An 8,504-nucleotide genomic window follows, 5' to 3' on the forward strand; every position below is an offset into this window, starting at 1 on the left:
TTTTGTCTTTATATATAGTCTAGGTATATCTGGTATTTTAATATAGACTAGACATGTCCCTGTGGTCATATTATGTCAAGTCAACATCACCAAAACACTGAAATTTGTCTGAATTATGAAGTAGTCCGTTATTTCAGGCAAAAGTAATTGATAAAAGAGAAATGACTCGCGAACAGCGCTACAAGTACACTTAGTTCGACAGACTGATGAGAGTTATCCCCCTTCCCAGGAAGTTGACAATATTTTACCGCGAAAGAGAGGCCAACGTTTGCGCTACAGAATTCGAAGTTAAAAAGAATATCAGTTTGTTTTGCTTGTCACAAAGCGTGCATATTACAGGACTAATCATCCCAAACAGGTATATGCCACGAATTTATGAAATGAAAGCACGCGTTCTTATTGTTACGTACCACTATGAACAGAAGATATATGTGGATACGCCCATGTGGATAGGCTTCCATGGGTTGGGAGATTTTTGCCAAGTCCCTGGCCGACTGATGTAAAATAAGAATGCATACCTACAGTAGGTTTGGGAAAACCACGAACTTGCCTATTATACGCCAATGGAGGTAAAGCTTTGTTACTAAAAATAGCAAAAAACACTCTAAGGGGGACTGTCGTCAAATATCTTCCAATATACGTAACAATAATAACACAATAACAGAAGAAAATAAACAAGAACGTAATTAATAGAAAATAGTAAACTTTTCATTGATTTTTTTACGTGGCTGCAGTTACTGCGGTCAGGACGTGTGAATATTAACTTTTAAAGTTTTTATTAGATGAATATATCATCAAACTAGGGCCATTAGATTTACTTTTTCAATTACATATGGAAATGCAAAGAAATTGGAAATTTCAACGATGTCCACACTGCGAGACATAAGTTGTTTTGGGGCGACATGACTAGTTCGCGATGTTTACAAAATCAAAACGCTTATTACTTGTTATGAGTCATGACGTACAACAAGTCTAGATGTCAAAATTGAGTTAATTTGTGATTGAGGATTGCCTCCCTATACACAACTCAGACTTTTCATCGAATTTTCCAAAGATTTCTAACTGCAGATATTGTTCAAAATTCTATATCATGGGTACCATAAAAAACAAAAGGAGGAGAAAAGGAGGCAGATTTAAGTTTAATGCACAAAGAGGCATCAATTCTTATGCGTAAAAGCAGAAACAAAAACGACTTCAAGCAAAACTTGTGAACCTTGAACAGTCAACTTCTTAAGCAGCCATCTTACCAGGTTTACAGCAAATGTTTAATCATCAACGGACAACCTGCATTAAGATTTCTCGTAAGAAGACTTTTACCGTTTAAGTTCAATACAGATTGCATGCAAAACGTAACCGAACCACTACCTTTTATTGGACATATGAAATACTGTTTTATCGGCCTACTTACTTTTAATTGATAACCACGCCATTTCATGTGTATTAGCACCGGAAGTTGGGCTGCGCATGTGCGTATAAAATGTTACTGTAACTGAGTTGGCGTTTTATCCGATTTAATAGAGAGCACTGACCGTTAAAGTTGTACTCTGAACACCTTGGCAGTAATTACGCTATTGTTTCAGCAGTTTAAAGATTTAATAAGCGCCGGTGACTGTTTCATTTCTACACCTGTAAAAACATCAGCCAGGTAGATCTACCGGTGTGTCAGAGATTAGTTCTGCTTGAGCGAGCGGGTAGACGAGTTGTTGGACTATCGTGTGTACTAATATCGGCGACCGCCTTAGGAAATTACCTGATGTAAGTAAAGCAGTACTTTTCATCACCAAGACTTGTTGTTATAAGATTCAACCGACAATTTCTATTATGAATTTATGAAACACTTATAATAGCATGTAGGTTAGTAGTGCCGATATGTTCAGTATTACAAACGGAATTTAGCTCTTAAAAAATGTCGGCGTTTACCACCGATCGACGAAAATTATACTTCGAGTTATTCGATCATTTCAAATAGGATTTTTATTGTTGGGACCAAATTTTCACTTCGTATTATCCGAGTTTTTCGAGTTTTCCGAGTTTTCTTTACTAAGATAAAGAGAGAATTCGGCCGGGACCGACGAGGTACTTCGAGTTACAAGCGGAGTATTCGAGTTTTCCGAGTTCGAGTTAACGAAGTTCCACTGTATTTTCTTGCCAAATTGCAATGCAGATTAGAAAATGAAACATGTCTGTGATTTCCACATAAAAGATGACTTTGCCTTATCTATCTTTCTCATCCATATATTATAGTACATGTACACCAAAATGCACTACTAACATATATATTGATTTGTACACTAAAATGTGACGACAGCGATAGCTGACTCTGTCAGAGTGTTGGACTTTTTAACCTAGCTTACATGAATATCTGAGATATGCACTATGCAGTTGACTTTGTGTTACTTGGAAAACAGCTATGACATGCAAACGCCTCCCATACAATGTATGTCGTTCAGATCCCACATGTCCTTCAGTGAGGTAGTCACCAGCTACTACATGTTGACCCTGCCTAAAAATAACACTAGCGTTTCACCAGGCAATAAACCAAACAACAACAAACCTCACTCAAATGAAGAAAAACGAGACATCTTCACTTGTTTACATAAGACTGCATCATGATGTGATTTATAACATTGGGAGAGTTTTGAATATCAATACAGAATTCATTATTTTCCAAAATTTCCTCCTGTATCTCGATGTAAATTTTGTGTAAAATCTAACACTATACATGTAACACATAAGTGTTTTTAAATAACTACAATCATGTGTTCGCTCTAAATATATGAATGAATGTATGGTCAAAAATAGTATAGTTTAACCTGAATGTAACTTTTCTTATGATAATTGTTTTTTATAGTTCCATCGTCAAGTGATAACCCCGGGATTTCTGCATCATGTTCTACACGATCTTCCAGACAGCGTAGGAGAAAATTTGTCGGGCGGTGAATCCTCCATAAACGGCGTGTTGATGAGAAAACACATCAGTATAAATGGTATGAGGGCAATGTATTGGACTGTGTGGAAAGTAAAGATGGACGAGATGGTGCTGTGTATGAAGTCCAGTACAAGGGCAAGAAGGAGAAGGTTTTAGTGAATGAACTACAGCAGGATTTGGATAATGGTGCAGTGAGATTCATAGACATATAATTTAGGTATGTAATGTAGTAAGTCATAAATATATGATGTTTAAAGATTTGTGTGGTACATATTATCTAGATATGTTTTTTATGCATTGTTAGATCCATAAAAATAGGAATGTTTCGGCTTGAAATAAAAATCATTAGAACATATATGATGCTTCAGGTAGATAGCATTCTAGATGTATGCCAAGGCACTGCTATATATCATCTTAAAAATTGATAAATAATTAATTCCAGCAATGTATCTATTACCTTGAAAAGCAGATGATCGCGTAAAGGATGGGAGGGTGCAGTGCAGTATAAAGACGATGAGGGGAACGTTTTGGTGGATCATCATTCAGATATTGGTCCAGTGAAATTTACAGACATCTTTTAGGTACAGTATGTAATGTTGTAAAACTTGTTTTAGCACACCATCATCAGATGGTGGCTATTCAAGTCGCCCTGCATCCGTTAGTCGTCTATGCGTCCGTCCATAAACAATCTTTGTTATCACCATTTCTTGAAAAGTACTGTAGTGATATTCCTCGGACTTCATGCATAGGTTCCTATTGGTCCCTAGTTGTGCCATTTGAATTTATATTTTGAGCATAAAAAACAAAATGGCCGACAGGAGGCCATGTTGGATTTTGAGAATTCAAGTTTGTTATAAATGTTTCTCAAATTTCACCTGTAGGTTTCATGTGTTCATGTAAGAGGAAAAAAGGGGAAATAGAGAGAAGATCAGTCTGACATGGAATCTATAAAGATCATGTAATGGTGGGTGCCAAGATCCCTCTGGAATGTCTTGATTGCATTGTAAATCCATAAAAAAACAAGCAATATTTTGGCTTGAAATAAAAATCATTTGAATGTAGCTTGGTGCTTCAGATAGCTTACATAATAGATGTGTGCAAAAGAACTACTATATATATCATTTTTTTAAAGAAATGCAAAGTTTTGATAATGCTGTTTTTATAGGAGATATGTCCCTTGAAAACAATCAGAAGAGACATGTAACGGCTGGGATGGTGTAGTGCGGTACAAAGACGATGAGAGGAAAGGTTCGATTGATTATCATGACCTACAGCAGGATTGAGATATTGGTTCAATGAAGTTCATAGACATCTATTCAGGTATGTAATGTTGTAATGATGTAAAACATGTTTTTTTCAGCATTATTAAATCCATAAAGAATAGGGATTGTTTTGGCTTCAAATAAAAATCGGTTGAACATATATATATATATATAGCATGGTGCTTCAGATAGCTTACATAATAGATGTGTTCAAAAGAAATACCATCTTTTTTTGTTTTTTTAAATTTATAATTATACAACTTGTTTTTGATAATGCTGTTTTTAGCCCATCATCATCAGATGATGGGCTGTTCAAATCCCTGCGTCCGTGGTCCGTCGTCCGTGGTCCGTCCGTCCCTCCGTCCATAAACAATTCTTGTTATCGCTATTTCTCAGAAAGTACTGAAGGGATCTTTCTCAAATTTCATATGAAGGTTCCCCTTGGTGCCTAGTTATGCATATTGCGTTTTGAGACCAATCGGAAAACAAAATGGCCGACAGGCAGCCATCTTCGATTTTGACAATTGAAGTTTGTTATCGCTATTTCTGAGAAAGTACTGAAGGGATCTTTCTCAAATTTCATATGAAGGTTCCACTTGGTGCCTAGTTATGCATATTGCGTTTTGAGACCAATCGGATAACAACATGGCCGACAGGCAGCCATCTTTGATTTTGACAATTGAAGTTTGTTATCGCTATTTCTGAGAAAGTACTGAAGGGATCTTTCTCAAATTTAATATGAAGGTTCCCCTTGGTGCCTAGTTATGCATATTGCATTTTGAGACCAATCAGATAACAACATGGCCGACAGGCTGCCATCTTGGATTTTGACAATTGAAGTTTGTTATCGCTATTTCTGAGAAAGTAGTGAAGGGATCTTTCTCAAATTACATATGAAGGTTCCCCTTGGTGCCTAGTTATGCATATTGCATTTTGAGATCAATTGGAAAACAAAATGGCCGACAGGCAGCCATCTTGGATTTTGACAATTGAAGTTTGTTATCTCTATTTCTCAAAGTACTGAATGGATCTTTCTCAAATTTCATAAGTAGGTTCCCCTTGGTCCCTTGTATTGCATTTTTGGACCAGTCTGTCCTGAAAACAACCTGGCAAACAAACAGCCATTATCGTTAAATCTCAAATTTCTTATATAGCTAGGATTCCCTTGTTTGAAAAGTACTGGAGGGATGTCTCAATTTGCACAGATTAGTAAAATGAAGGGAAAAGTAGAGAAAAGATCAATCTGACATGGAACCTATGAAGATCATTCAATGGTGGGCGCCAAGATCCCTCTGGTTATAGGAGTTATGTCCCTTGAAAAAAAATCAGGAGAGACATGTAAAGGCTGGGATGGTGCAGTGCAGTACAAAGAGGATAAGAGGAAAGACTTGATTGATTATCATGACCTACAGCAGGATTGAGATATTGGTTCAATGAAGTTCATAGACATCTATTCAGGTATGTAATGTTGTAATGATGTAAAACATGTTTTTTTTTCAGCATTGTTAAATCCTTAAAAAATAAGGACTGCTTTGGTTTCAAATAAAAATCATTAGAAGCTAGTTTAATGTTTCCGATAGATAGCTGACCGCTTATGTGTGTGAAAGAACTATGATATCATTGGAGTTTAAAAAAATTCGTTAATTTCAACAAATGTTTTGATAGAAGTTATTTCCATAATAACACAAACCCATGAGATGAATCTTACTGTATTTATCCTGCCCAGGGAGTCTCACTTTGTCAGATGTAGTCATATAGCAGGAAATTAATGTTACATTATGGTTTGGCTTATGCGGTATGGACTTCATACTTGATAGTACAATATGTCCATACTATTCAATTCTTAGAGAATGAAGTGTTTGTTATTTAGACTAATTATATATATATAACAAGTGTATCATTTTTAGCTCACCTGCCCGAAGGGCAAGTGAGCTTATGCCATGGTGCGGCGTCCGTCGTCCGTCCGTCCGGCCGTCCGGCGTCAACTTTTTCATTTAAACAACTTCTTCTCAATAACCAAGAGGCCCAGGAACTTCATATTGGGCCTGTAGCATACTGGGGTGAAGGGCTTCCAAGTTTGTTCAAACAATTGACCTTGACCTTCATTCAAGGTCACATGGGTCAAATAGGCTATAATCTTCAAACGACTTCTTCTCAATAACCAAGAGGCCCAGGGACTTGATATTGGGCCTGTAGCATGCTGGGATGAAGGGCTACCAAGTTTGTTCAAATAAATGACGTTGACCTTCATTCAAGGTCACATGGGTGAAATAGGCTATAATCTTCAAACGACTTCTTCTCAATAACCAAGAGGCCCAGGGACTTGATATTGGGCCTGTAGCATGCTGTGATGAAGGGCTACCATGTTTTTTCAAATAAATGACGTTGACCTTCATTCAAGGTCACATGGGTCAAATAGGCTATAATCTTCAAACGACTTCTTCTAAATAACCAAGAGGCCCAGGGACTTGATATTGGGGCTGTAGCATGCTGGGATGAAGGGCTACTAAGTTTGTTAAAATAAATGACTGTGACCTTCATTCAAGGTCACATGGGTCAAATAGGCTATAATCTTCAAACAACTTCTTCTCAATAACCAAGAGGCCAAGGGACTTGATATTGAGCCTGTAGCTTGCTGGGGTGAAGGACTACCAAGTTTGTTCAAATAAATGACCTTGACATTCATTCAAGGTCATATGGGTCAAATAGGCTATAATCTTCAAACGACTTCTTCTCAATAACCAAGAGACCCAGGGACTTGATATTGGGCCTGTAGCATGCTGGGGTGAAGGGCAACAAAGTTTGTTCAAATAAATGACCTTGACCTTCATTCAAGGTCGAATGGGTCAAATAGGCTATACTCTTCAAACAACTTCTTCTCAATAACCAAGAGGCCAAGGGACTTGATATTGGGCCTGTAGCATGCTAGGGTAAAGGGCTACAAAGTTTTTTCAAATAAATGACGTTGACCTTCATTCAAGGTCACATTGGTCAAATAGGCTATAATCTTCAAATGTCTTCTTCTCAATAACCAAGAGGCCCAGGGACTTGATATTGGACCTGTAGCATGCTTGGGTGAAGGGCTACAAAGTTTGTTCAAATAAATGACCTTGACCTTCATTCAAGGTCACATGGGTCAAATAGGCTATAATCTTCAAACGACTTCTTCTCAATAACCAAGAGACCCAGGGACTTGATATTGGGCCTGTAGCATGCTAGGGTGAAGGGCAACAAAGTTTGTTCAAATAAATGACCTTGACCTTCATTCAAGGTCGAATGGGTCAAATAGGCTATACTCTTCAAACAACTTCTTCTCAATAACCAAGAGGCCAAGGGACTTGATATTGGGCCTGTAGCATGCTAGGGTAAAGGGCTACAAAGTTTGTTCAAATAAATGACGTTGACCTTCATTCAAGGTCACATTGGTCAAATAGGCTATAATCTTCAAATGTCTTCTTCTCAATAACCAAGAGGCCCAGGGACTTGATATTGGACCTGTAGCATGCTTGGGTGAAGGGCTACAAAGTTTGTTCAAATAAATGACCTTGACCTTCATTCAAGGTCGAATGGGTCAAATAGGCTATACTCTTCAAACAACTTCTTCTCAATAACCAAGAGGCCAAGGGACTTGATATTGGGCCTGTAGCATGCTAGGGTAAAGGGCTACCAAGTTTGTTCAAATAAATGACCTTGACCTTCATTCAAGGTCACATTGGTCAAATAGGCTATACTCTTCAAACAACTTCTTCTCAATAACCAAGAGGCCAAGGGACTTGATATTGGGCCTGTAGCATGCTAGGATGAAGGGCTACAAAGTTTGTTCAAATAAATGACCTTGACCTTCATTCAAGGTCGAATGGGTCAAATAGGCTATATTCTTCAAACAACTTCTTCTCAATAACCAAGAGGCCAAGGGACTTGATATTGGGCCTGTAGCATGCTAGGGTAAAGGGCTACAAAGTTTGTTCAAATAAATGACGTTGACCTTCATTCAAGGTCACATTGGTCAAATAGGCTATAATCTTCAAATGTCTTCTTCTCAATAACCAAGAGGCCCAGGGACTTGATATTGGACCTGTAGCATGCTTGGGTGAATGGCTACAAAGTTTGTTCAAATAAATGACCTTGACCTTCATTCAAGGTCACATTGGTCAAATAGGCTATACTCTTCAAACAACTTCTTCTCAATAACCAAGAGGCCAAGGGACTTGATATTGGGCCTGTAGCAGGCTAGGATGAAGGGCTACAAAGTTTGTTCAAATAAATGACCTAGACCTTCATTCAAGGTCACATGGGTCAAATGGGCTATATTT

At 37.8% G+C, this 8,504-nt stretch overlaps 1 long non-coding RNA gene across 1 annotated transcript; it reads left to right on the forward strand.

Moving 5' to 3' along the window:
• The first annotated feature begins 232 nt into the window (after positions 1–232).
• LOC117321097 lies at positions 233–4,435 on the forward strand. The gene is made up of 4 exons (XR_004531217.1): positions 233–358; positions 2,852–3,146; positions 3,399–3,510; positions 4,095–4,435. It is a non-coding gene; the product is annotated as an uncharacterized LOC117321097 (long non-coding RNA).
• The last annotated feature ends 4,069 nt before the right edge of the window (positions 4,436–8,504 follow it).

The sequence above is a fragment of the Pecten maximus genome, unplaced genomic scaffold (genome assembly GCF_902652985.1).
Source record: "Pecten maximus unplaced genomic scaffold, xPecMax1.1, whole genome shotgun sequence".
Classification (NCBI taxonomy): Eukaryota; Metazoa; Mollusca; class Bivalvia; order Pectinida; family Pectinidae; genus Pecten; species Pecten maximus.